Genomic DNA, 12460 nt, shown 5'->3' with positions numbered 1-12460 from the left:
TCCATTTCTACCGCTGTCTGAGTGTCAATCCCTGTCACTGATTCAGATTCAATCCCTGTCACTGACTGAGGTTCTATCCCTGTCACTGACTGCGATTCGATGCCTGTCACTGACTGAGATTCAATCCCTGTCACAAACTGAGATTCAATCCCTGTCACTGTCTGAGGGTCAATCCCAGTCACTGATTGAGATTCAGTCCCTGTCACTGACGGAGGTTCAATCACTGTCATTGACTGAGGTTCAATCCCTGTCACAAACTGAGATTCTATCCCTGTCACTGTCTGAGGGTCAATCCCAGTCACTGATTGAGATTCAGTCCCTGTCACTGACGGAGGTTCAATCCCTGTCACTGACTGAGGTTCAATCCCTGTCACTAATTGAGGGTCAATCCCTGTCACTACCTGAGGGTCAATCCCCGTCAATGACTGAGTGTCAATCCCTGTCAATAACTGAGATTCAATCCCTGTCACTGACTGAGGTTCAATCCCTGTCACTGACTGAGATAATCCTGTCACTAACTGAGATTCAATCCCTGTCACTGAATGAGGAGCAATCCCTGACACTGACTGAGATTCAATCCCTGTCATGGAATGAGAATCAATCCTTGTCACTGTCAGAGCGTCAATCCCTGGAAAGAAGTGAGATTCAATCCCTGACACTGACTGAGATTCAATCCCTGTCACGGCATGAGGCTTAAGACCTGTCACTGACGGAGGGTCAATCCCTGTCACTGACTGAGGTTCAATCCCTGTCACTGACTGGGGTTCAATCCCTGGCACTGTCTGAGATTCAATCCCTGTCACTGACTGAGGTTCAATCCCTGGCACTGACTGAGATTCAATCCCTGTCACTGACTGAGGGTCAGTCCCAGTCACTAACTGAGATGCACTTTGTGTCACTAACTGAGATTCAATCCCTGTCACTGACGGAGGTTCAATCCCTGTCACTGACTGAGGCTCAATCCCTGTCACTTACTGAGATTCAATCCCTGTCACTGACGGAGGTTTAATCCCTGACACTGACTGAGATTCAATCCCTGTCACTGACAGAGACTCAATCACTGTCACTGACTGAGGCTCAATCCCTGTCACTGACTGAGATTCAATCCCTGTCACTGACTGAGGTTCAATCCCTGTCACTGACTGAGGTTCAATCCCTGTCACAGATTGAGATTCAATCCCTGTCACAGACTGAGGTTCAAACCCTGACACAGACTGAGATTCAATCCCTGTCACTGTCTGAGGGTCAATCCCAGTCACTGACTGAAATTCAATCCCTGTCACTGACTGAGATTCAATCCCTGTCACTGACGGAGGTTCAATCCCTGCACTGACTGAGGTTCAATCCCTGTCACTGACTGAGAATCATTACCAGTCTCTGACTGAGATTCAATCCCTGTCACTGTCTGAGATTCAATTCCTGTCACTGACTGAGGTTCAATCCCTTGCACTGACTGACATTTAATCCCTGTCACTGTCTGAGGGTCAATCCCAGTCACTAACTGTGATGCACTTTGTGTCACTAACTGAGATTCAATTCCTGTCACTGACTGAGGTTCAATCCATGTCACTGACTGAGAGTCAATCCCTTTCACTGTCTGAGGGTCAATCCCAGTCAATGACTAAAATTCTATCCCTGTCACTAACTGAGATTCAATCCCTGTCACTGACTAAGGTTCAATCCATGTCACTGACTGAGGTTCAATCCCTGTCACAGACAGAAACTCAATCCCTGTCACTGACTGAGATTCAATCCGTTTCACTGTCTGAGGGTCAACACCTGTCACTGACTGAGATTCAATGCCTGTAACTAACTGAGTTTCAATCCCTGTCACTGACTGAGGTTCAATCCCTGTCACTGACTGAGATTCAATCCCTGTCACTGACTGAGCGTCAATCCCTATCACTGACTAAAACTCAATCACTCTCACCGACTAAGATTCAATCCCTGTCACTGTCTGAAGTTCAATCCCTGTCACTGACTGAGATTCAATCCCTGTCACTGACTGAGATTCAAACCCTGTCACTGACTGAGATTCAATCCCTGTCACTGTCTGAGGCTCAATCCCTGTCACTGACTGAGATTCAATCTCTGTCACTGACTGAGATTCAATCCCTGTCACTGACTAAGGTTCAATCCCTGTCACAAACTGAGATTAAATTCCTGTCACTTCCTGAGATTCATTCCTGTCAGTGACTGAGATACAATCCCTGTCACTGAACTGAGTTCAATCCCTGTCACTGTCGGTGATTCAATTCCTGTCACTGACTGAGATTCAATCCCTGTCACTGATTGAGAATCAACCCCAGAAACTGAATGAGATTCAATCCCTCTCACTGACTGAGATTCAATCCCTGTCACTGACTGAGGTTCAATCCCTGTCACTGACTGAGGCTCAATCCCTGTCGCTGACTGAGATTAAATGTCTGTCACTTCCTGAGATTCAATTCCTGTCACTGACTGAGGTTCAATTCCTGTCACTGACTGAGGTTCAATTCCTGTCACTGACTGAGATTCAATCCCTGTCACTGATTGAGATTCAATGCCTGTCACTGACTGAGATTCAATCCCTGTCACTGACTGAGATTCAATCCCTGTCACTGACTGAGGTTCAAACCCTGTCACTGACTGAGATAATCCTGTCACTAACTGAGATTCAATCCCTGTCACTGAATGAGGAGCAATCCCTGACACTGACTGAGATTCAATCCCTGTCATGGAATGAGAATCAATCCTTGTCACTGTCAGAGCGTCAATCCCTGTAAAGAAGTGAGAGTCAATCCCTGACACTGACTGAGATTCAATCCCTGTCACGGCATGAGGCTTAAGCCCTGTCACTGACGGAGGGTCAATCCCTGTCACTGACTGAGGTTCAATCCCTGTCACTGACTGAGGTTCAATCCCTGTCACTGTCTGAGATTCAATCCCTGTCACTGACTGAGGTTCAATCCCTGGCACTGACTGAGATTCAAACCCTGTCACTGACTGAGATTCAATCCCTGTCACTGTCTGAGGCTCAATCCCTGTCACTGACTGAGATTCAATCTCTGTCACTGACTGAGATTCAATCCCTGTCACTGACTAAGGTTCAATCCCTGTCACAAACTGAGATTAAATTCCTGTCACTTCCTGAGATTCATTCCTGTCAGTGACTGAGATACAATCCCTGTCACTGAACTGAGTTCAATCCCTGTCACTGTCGGTGATTCAATTCCTGTCACTGACTGAGATTCAATCCCTGTCACTGATTGAGAATCAACCCCAGAAACTGAATGAGATTCAATCCCTCTCACTGACTGAGATTCAATCCCTGTCACTGACTGAGGTTCAATCCCTGTCACTGACTGAGGCTCAATCCCTGTCGCTGACTGAGATTAAATGTCTGTCACTTCCTGAGGCTCAATCCCTGTCACTCACTGAGTTTCATTCCCTGTCACTGACTGAGGCACAATCCCTATCACAGACTGAGATTCCATCCCTATCACTGTCTGAGGTTAATCCAAGTCACAAACTGAGATGCAATTTGTGTCACTATCTGAGATTCAATCCCTGTCACTGACTGAGTCTCAATTACTGTCACTGACTGAGGCTCAATCCCTGTCAATGACGGAGGTTCAATCCCTGACACTGAATGAGATTCAATCCCTGACATTGACTGAGGCTCAATCCCTGACAATGACTGAGGTTCAATCCCTGACACTGACTGAGATTCAATCCCTGTCACGGCATGAGGCTTAAGCCCTGTCACTGACGGAGGGTCAATCCCTGTCACTGACTGAGGTTCAATCCCTGTCACTGACAGCAATTCAATGCCTGTCACTGACTGAGATTCCATTCCTATCACTGTCTGATGGTCAATTCCTGTCACTGATTGAGGTTCAATCCCTGTCACTGACTGAGATACAATATGTGTCACTGACTGAGGTTCAATTCCAGTCACTGATTGAGATTCAATCCCTGATACTGACTGAGATTCAATCCCTGTCACTGACTGAGAATCAATCCCTTTCACTGTCTGAGGGTCAATCCCAGTCACTGACAGAGGTTCAATCCCTGTCCCTGACTGAGGTACAATACCGGTCACTGACTGAGGTTCAATCGATGTCACTGACTGAGATTCAATCCCTGTCACAGACTGAGATTCAATCCCTGTGTCTGACTGAGGTACAATCCCGGTCACTGATTGAGATTTAATCCCTGTCACTGACTGCGATTCAATGCCTGTCACTGACTGAGATTCCATTTCTACCGCTGTCTGAGTGTCAATCCCTGTCACTGATTCAGATTCAATCCCTGTCACTGACTGAGGTTCTATCCCTGTCACTGACTGCGATTCGATGCCTGTCACTGACTGAGATTCAATCCCTGTCACAAACTGAGATTCAATCCCTGTCACTTTCTGAGGGTCAATCCCAGTCACTGATTGAGATTCAGTCCCTGTCACTGACGGAGGTTCAATCACTGTCACTGACAGAGGTTCAATCCCTGTCACAAACTGAGATTCTATCCCTGTCACTGTCTGAGGGTCAATCCCAGTCACTGATTGAGATTCAGTCCCTGTCACTGACGGAGGTTCAATCCCTGTCACTGACTGAGGTTCAATCCCTGTCACTAACTGAGGGTCAATCCCTGTCACTACCTGAGGGTCAATCCCAGTCAATGACTGAGTGTCAATCCCTGTCACTAACTGAGATACAATCCCTGTCACTGACGGAGTTTCAATCCCTGTCACTGACTGAGGTTCAATCCCTGTCACTGACTGAGGTTCAATCCCTGTCACAGATTGAGATTCAATCCCTGTCACTGACTGAGGTTCAAACCCTGACACAGACTGAGATTAAATGTCTGTCACTGTCTGAGGGTCAATCCCAGTCACTGACTGAAATTCAATCCCTGTCACTGACTGAGATTCAATCCCTGTCACTGACGGAGGTTCAATCCCTGCACTGACTGAGGTTCAATCCCTGTCACTGACTGAGAATCAATACCAGTCTCTGACTGAGATTCAATCCCTGTCACTGTCTGAGATTCAATTCCTGTCACTGACTGAGGTTCAATCCCTTGCACTGACTGAGATTCAATCCCTGTCACTGTCTGAGGGTCAATCCCAGTCACTAACTGTGATGCACTTTGTGTCACTACATGAGATTCAATTGCTGTCACTGACTGAGGTTCAATCCATGTCACTGACTGAGAGTCAATCCTTTTCACTGTCTGAGGGTCAATCCCAGTCAATGACTAAAATTCTATCCCTGTCACTAACTGAGATTCAATCCCTGTCACTGACTAAGGTTCAATCCATGTCACTGACTGAGGTTCAATCCCTGTCACAGACAGAAACTCAATCACTGTCACTGACTGAGATTCAATCCGTTTCACTGTCTGAGGGTCAACACCTGTCACTGACTGAGATTTAATGCCTGTAACTAACTGAGTTTCAATCCCTGTCACTGACTGAGGTTCAATCCCTGTCACTGACTGAGATTCAATCCCTGTCACTGACTGAGCGTCAATCCCTATCACTGACTAAAACTCAATCACTCTCACCGACTAAGATTCAGTCCCTGTCACTGTCTGAAGTTCAATCCCTGTCACTGACTGAGATTCAGTCCCTGTCACTGACTGAGATTCAAACCCTGTCACTGACTGAGATTCAATCCCTGTCACTGTCTGAGGCTCAATCCCTGTCACTGACTGAGATTCAATCTCTGTCACTGACTGAGATTCAATCCCTGTCACTGACTGAGATTCAATCCCTGTCACTGAGTAAGGTTCAATCCCTGTCACAAACTGAGATTAAATTCCTGTCACTTCCTGAGATTCATTCCTGTCAGTGACTGAGATACAATCCCTGTCACTGAACTGAGTTCAATCCCTGTCACTGTCGGTGATTCAATTCCTGTCACTGACTGAGATTCAATCCCTGTCACTGATTGAGAATCAATCCCTGAAACTGAATGAGATTCAATCCCTCTCACTGACTGAGATTCAATCCCTGTCACTGACTGAGGTTCAATCCCTGTCACTGACTGAGGCTCAATCCCTGTCGCTGACTGAGATTAAATGTCTGTCACTTCCTGAGATTCAATTCCTGTCACTGACTGAGGTTCAATTCCTGTCACTGACTTAGAATCAATTCCTGTCACTGAGTGATATTCAATCCCTGTCACTGACGGAGATTCAATGCCTGTCACTGAATGAGATTAAATCCCTGTCACTGACTGAGATTCAATCCCTGTCACTGATTCAGATTCAATCCCTGTCACTGACTGAGATTCTATCCCTGTCACTGTCTGAGGGTCAATCCCAGTCACTGATTGAGATTCAGTCCCTGTCACTGACGGAGGTTCAATCCCTGTCACTGACTGAGGTTCAATCCCTGTCACTAACTGAGGGTCAATCCCTGTCACTACCTGAGGGTCAATCCCAGTCAATGACTGAGTGTCAATCCCTGTCACTAACTGAGATACAATCCCTGTCACTGACGGAGTTTCAATCCCTGTCACTGACTGAGGTTCAATCCCTGTCACTGACTGAGGTTCAATCCCTGTCACAGATTGAGATTCAATCCCTGTCACTGACTGAGGTTCAAACCCTGACACAGACTGAGATTAAATGTCTGTCACTGTCTGAGGGTCAATCCCAGTCACTGACTGAAATTCAATCCCTGTCACTGACTGAGATTCAATCCCTGTCACTGACGGAGGTTCAATCCCTGCACTGACTGAGGTTCAATCCCTGTCACTGACTGAGAATCAATACCAGTCTCTGACTGAGATTCAATCCCTGTCACTGTCTGAGATTCAATTCCTGTCACTGACTGAGGTTCAATCCCTTGCACTGACTGAGATTCAATCCCTGTCACTGTCTGAGGGTCAATCCCAGTCACTAACTGTGATGCACTTTGTGTCACTACATGAGATTCAATTCCTGTCACTGACTGAGGTTCAATCCATGTCACTGACTGAGAGTCAATCCCTTTCACTGTCTGAGGGTCAATCCCAGTCAATGACTAAAATTCTATCCCTGTCACTAACTGAGATTCAATCCCTGTCACTGACTAAGGTTCAATCCATGTCACTGACTGAGGTTCAATCCCTGTCACAGACAGAAACTCAATCCCTGTCACTGACTGAGATTCAATCCGTTTCACTGTCTGAGGGTCAACACCTGTCACTGACTGAGATTCAATGCCTGTAACTAACTGAGTTTCAATCCCTGTCACTGACTGAGGTTCAATCCCTGTCACTGACTGAGATTCAATCCCTGTCACTGACTGAGCGTCAATCCCTATCACTGACTAAAACTCAATCACTCTCACCGACTAAGATTCAGTCCCTGTCACTGTCTGAAGTTCAATCCCTGTCACTGACTGAGATTCAATCCCTGTCACTGACTGAGATTCAAACCCTGTCACTGACTGAGATTCAATCCCTGTCACTGTCTGAGGCTCAATCCCTGTCACTGACTGAGATTCAATCTCTGTCACTGACTGAGATTCAATCCCTGTCACTGACTAAGGTTCAATCCCTGTCACAAACTGAGATTAAATTCCTGTCACTTCCTGAGATTCATTCCTGTCAGTGACTGAGATACAATCCCTGTCACAGAACTGAGTTCAATCCCTGTCACTGTCGGTGATTCAATTCCTGTCACTGACTGAGATTCAATCCCTGTCACTGATTGAGAATCAATCCCTGAAACTGAATGAGATTCAATCCCTCTCACTGACTGAGATTCAATCCCTGTCACTGACTGAGGTTCAATCCCTGTCACTGACTGAGGCTCAATCCCTGTCGCTGACTGAGATTAAATGTCTGTCACTTCCTGAGATTCAATTCCTGTCACTGACTGAGGTTCAATTCCTGTCACTGACTTAGAATCAATTCCTGTCACTGAGTGATATTCAATCCCTGTCACTGACGGAGATTCAATGCCTGTCACTGAATGAGATTAAATCCCTGTCACTGACTGAGATTCAATCCCTGTCACTGATTCAGATTCAATCCCTGTCACTGACTGAGGTTCTATCCCTGTCACTGACTGCGATTCGATGCCTGTCACTGACTGAGATTCAATCCCTGTCACAAACTGAGATTCAATCCCTGTCACTTTCTGAGGGTCAATCCCAGTCACTGATTGAGATTCAGTCCCTGTCACTGACGGAGGTTCAATCACTGTCACTGACTGAGGTTCAATCCCTGTCACAAACTGAGATTCTATCCCTGTCACTGTCTGAGGGTCAATCCCAGTCACTGATTGAGATTCAGTCCCTGTCACTGACGAAGGTTCAATCCCTGTCACTGACTGAGGTTCAATCCCTGTCACTAACTGAGGGTCAATCCCTGTCACTACCTGAGGGTCAATCCCAGTCAATGACTGAGTGTCAATCCCTGTCACTAACTGAGATACAATCCCTGTCACTGACGGAGTTTCAATCCCTGTCACTGACTGAGGTTCAATCCCTGTCACTGACTGAGGTTCAATGCCTGTCACTGACTGAGGTTCAATCCCTGTCACAGATTGAGATTCAATCCCTGTCACTGACTGAGGTTCAAACCCTGACACAGACTGAGATTAAATGTCTGTCACTGTCTGAGGGTCAATCCCAGTCACTGACTGAAATTCAATCCCTGTCACTGACTGAGATTCAATCCCTGTCACTGACGGAGGTTCAATCCCTGCACTGACTGAGGTTCAATCCCTGTCACTGACTGAGAATCAATACCAGTCTCTGACTGAGATTCAATCCCTGTCACTGTCTGAGATTCAATTCCTGTCACTGACTGAGGTTCAATCCCTTGCACTGACTGAGATTCAATCCCTGTCACTGTCTGAGGGTCAATCCCAGTCACTAACTGTGATACACTTTGTGTCACTAACTGAGATTCAATTCCTGTCACTGACTGAGGTTCAATCCATGTCACTGACTGAGAGTCAATCCCTTTCACTGTCTGAGGGTCAATCCCAGTCAATGACTAAAATTCTATCCCTGTCACTAACTGAGATTCAATCCCTGTCACTGACTAAGGTTCAATCCATGTCACTGACTGAGGTTCAATCCCTGTCACAGACAGAAACTCAATCCCTGTCACTGACTGAGATTCAATCCGTTTCACTGTCTGAGGGTCAACACCTGTCAATGACTGAGATTCAATGCCTGTAACTAACTGAGTTTCAATCCCTGTCACTGACTGAGGTTCAATCCCTGTCACTGACTGAGATTCAATCCCTGTCACTGACTGAGCGTCAATCCCTATCACTGACTAAAACTCAATCACTCTCACCGACTAAGATTCAATCCCTGTCACTGTCTGAGGTTCAATCCCTGTCACTGACTGAGATTCAATCCCTGTCACTGACTGAGATTCAAACCCTGTCACTGACTGAGATTCAATCCCTGTCACTGTCTGAGGCTCAATCCCTGTCACTGACTGAGATTCAATCTCTGTCACTGACTGAGATTCAATCCCTGTCACTGACTAAGGTTCAATCCCTGTCACAAACTGAGATTAAATTCCTGTCACTTCCTGAGATTCATTCCTGTCAGTGACTGAGATACAATCCCTGTCACTGAACTGAGTTCAATCCCTGTCACTGTCGGTGATTCAATTCCTGTCACTGACTGAGATTCAATCCCTGTCACTGATTGAGAATCAATCCCTGAAACTGAATGAGATTCAATCCCTCTCACTGACTGAGATTCAATCCCTGTCACTGACTGAGGTTCAATCCCTGTCACTGACTGAGGCTCAATCCCTGTCGCTGACTGAGATTAAATGTCTGTCACTTCCTGAGATTCAATTCCTGTCACTGACTGAGGTTCAATTCCTGTCACTGACTTAGAATCAATTCCTGTCACTGAGTGAGATTCAATCCCTGTCACTGACGGAGATTCAATGCCTGTCACTGAATAAGATTAAATCCCTGTCACTGACTGAGATTCAATCCCTGTCACTGAATGAGGTTCAATCCCTGTCACTGACTGAGGTTCAATCCCTGTCACTAACTGAGATGCAATTCCTAGCAGTGACTGAGATTCAATCACTGGCACTGACTTAGATTCACTTATTGTCACTGATTGAGATTTAATCCCTGTCACTGACGGAGGTTCAATCCCTGTCACTGACTGACGTTCAATCTCTGTCACTGACTGCGGATCAATCCCTATCACTGGCTGAAACTCAATCACTGTCACCAATTAAGATTCAATGCCTGTCACTGTCTGAGGGTCAATCCCTGTCACTGACTGAGATTCAATCCCAGTCACTTTCTGAGCGTCAATCCTTGCCACTGATTGAGATTCATTCCCTGATACAGACAGAGGTTCAATCCCTGTCACTGACAGAGATTCAATCCCTGTCACTAACTGAGATTAAATTTCTGTCGCTTACTGAGATTCAATTCCTGTCAATGATTGAGATTCAATCCCTGTCACTGACTGAGATTCAATCCCTGTCACTAACTGATATTCAATCCCTGTCACTGACTGAGATTAAATTTCTGTCACTTCCTGAGATTCAATTCCTGTCACAGACTGAGATACAATCCCTATCACTGACTGAGGTTCAATCCCTGTCACTGACTGAGATTCAATTCCGGTCACTGAATGAGATTAAATCACTGTCACTGAATGAGATTCAATCCCTGTCACTGACTGAGATTCAACCCCTGTCACTAACTGAGATTCAATCCCTGTCACTGATTGAGATTCAATCCCTGTTACTGACTGAGATTCAACCCCAGTCACTGATTGAGAATCAATCCCTGTCACTGACTGAGATTAAATCCCTGACAATGTCTGAGGTTCAATCCCTGTCACTGACTGAACCTCAATCACTCTCATCGACCTAGATTCAATCCCTGTCACTGTCTGAAGGTCAATCCCAGTCACTGACTGAGATTCAATCCCTGTCACTTTCTGAGCGTCAATCAGTGCCACTGATTGTGATTTAATCCCAGTCACTGACTGAGATTCAATGCCTGTCACTGACAGGGATTCAATCCCTGTCACTGACAGAGTTTCAATCCCAGTCACTGATTGAGATTCAATCCTTGTCACTGACTGAGTTTCAATCCCTGTCACTTCCTGAGATTCAATTCCTGTCACTGACTGAGATACAATCCCTGTCACTGACTGAGATTCAATCCCTGTCACTAACTGAGATGCAATTCCTACCACTGACAGAGATTCTATCACTGGCAATGACTGAGATTCACTTCTTGTCACTGATTGAGATTTAATCCCTGTCACTGACGGAGGTTCAATCCCTGTCTCTGACTGAGGTTCAATCTCTGTCACTGACTGCGGATCAGTCCGTGTCACTGATGGAGGTTCAATCCCTGACAATGTCTGAGGTTCAATCCCTGTCACTGACTGAATCTCAATCACTCTCATCGACTAAGATTCAATCCCTGTCACTGTCTGAAGGTCAAACCCTGTCACTGACTGAGATTCAATCCCTGTCACTGACTGAGGCTCAATCCCTGTCACTGACTGAGATTCAATCTCTGTCACTGAATGAGGTTCAATCCCTGTCACTGACTCAGGTTCAATCCCTGTCACCAACTGAGATTAAAATCCTTTCACTTCCGGAGATTCATTCCTGTCAGTGACTGAGATACAATCCCTGTCACTGAACTGAGTTCAATCCCTGTCACTGACGGTGATTCAATCCCTGTCACTGACAGAGATTCAATCCCTGTCACTGACTGAGATTCAATCCCTGTCACTGACTGAGGTTCAATCCCTGTCACTGACTGACGCTCAATCCCTGTCACTGACTGAGATTCAATCCCTGTCACTTCCTGAGATTCAATTCCTGTCACTGACTGAGGTTCAATTCCTGTCACTGACTTAGATTCAATTCCTGTCACTGACTGAGATTCAATCCCTGTCACTGACGGAGATTCAATGCCAGTCACTGAATGAGATTAAATCCTTGTCACTGACTAAGATTCAATCCCTGTCACTGACTGAGATTCAATCCCTGTCACAGAATGAGATTCAATCCCTGTCACTGACTGAGATTCAATCCCTGTCACTGAATGAGATTCAATCCCTGTCACTGACTGAGATGCAATTCCTACCACTGACTGAGATTCTATCACTGGCAATGACTGAGATTCACTTCTTGTCACTGATTGAGATTTAATCCCTGTCACTGACTGAGGTTCAATCTCTGTCACTGACTGCGGATCAGTCCGTGTCACTGATGGAGGTTCAATCCCTGACAATGTCTGAGGTTCAATCCCTGTCACAGACTGAGATTCAATCCCTATCACTGACTGAGGATCAATACCTGTCACTGACTGAGATTCAATCCCTGTCACTGACTGAGATTCAATCCCTGTCACTGACGGAGTTTCAATCCCTGTCACTGACTGAGGTTCAATCCCTGTCACTGACTGAGGTTCAATCCCTGTCACTGACTGAGGTTCAATCCCTGTCACAGATTGA

The sequence above is a fragment of the Chiloscyllium plagiosum genome, unplaced genomic scaffold (genome assembly GCF_037043375.1).
Source record: "Chiloscyllium plagiosum isolate Xiang-an unplaced genomic scaffold, Cpla_swu_hap1 HiC_scaffold_31, whole genome shotgun sequence".
Lineage (NCBI taxonomy): Eukaryota > Metazoa > Chordata > Chondrichthyes > Orectolobiformes > Hemiscylliidae > Chiloscyllium > Chiloscyllium plagiosum.
The sequence above is the reverse complement of the archived record's forward strand: the minus strand, read 5'-3'. Positions refer to the sequence as shown.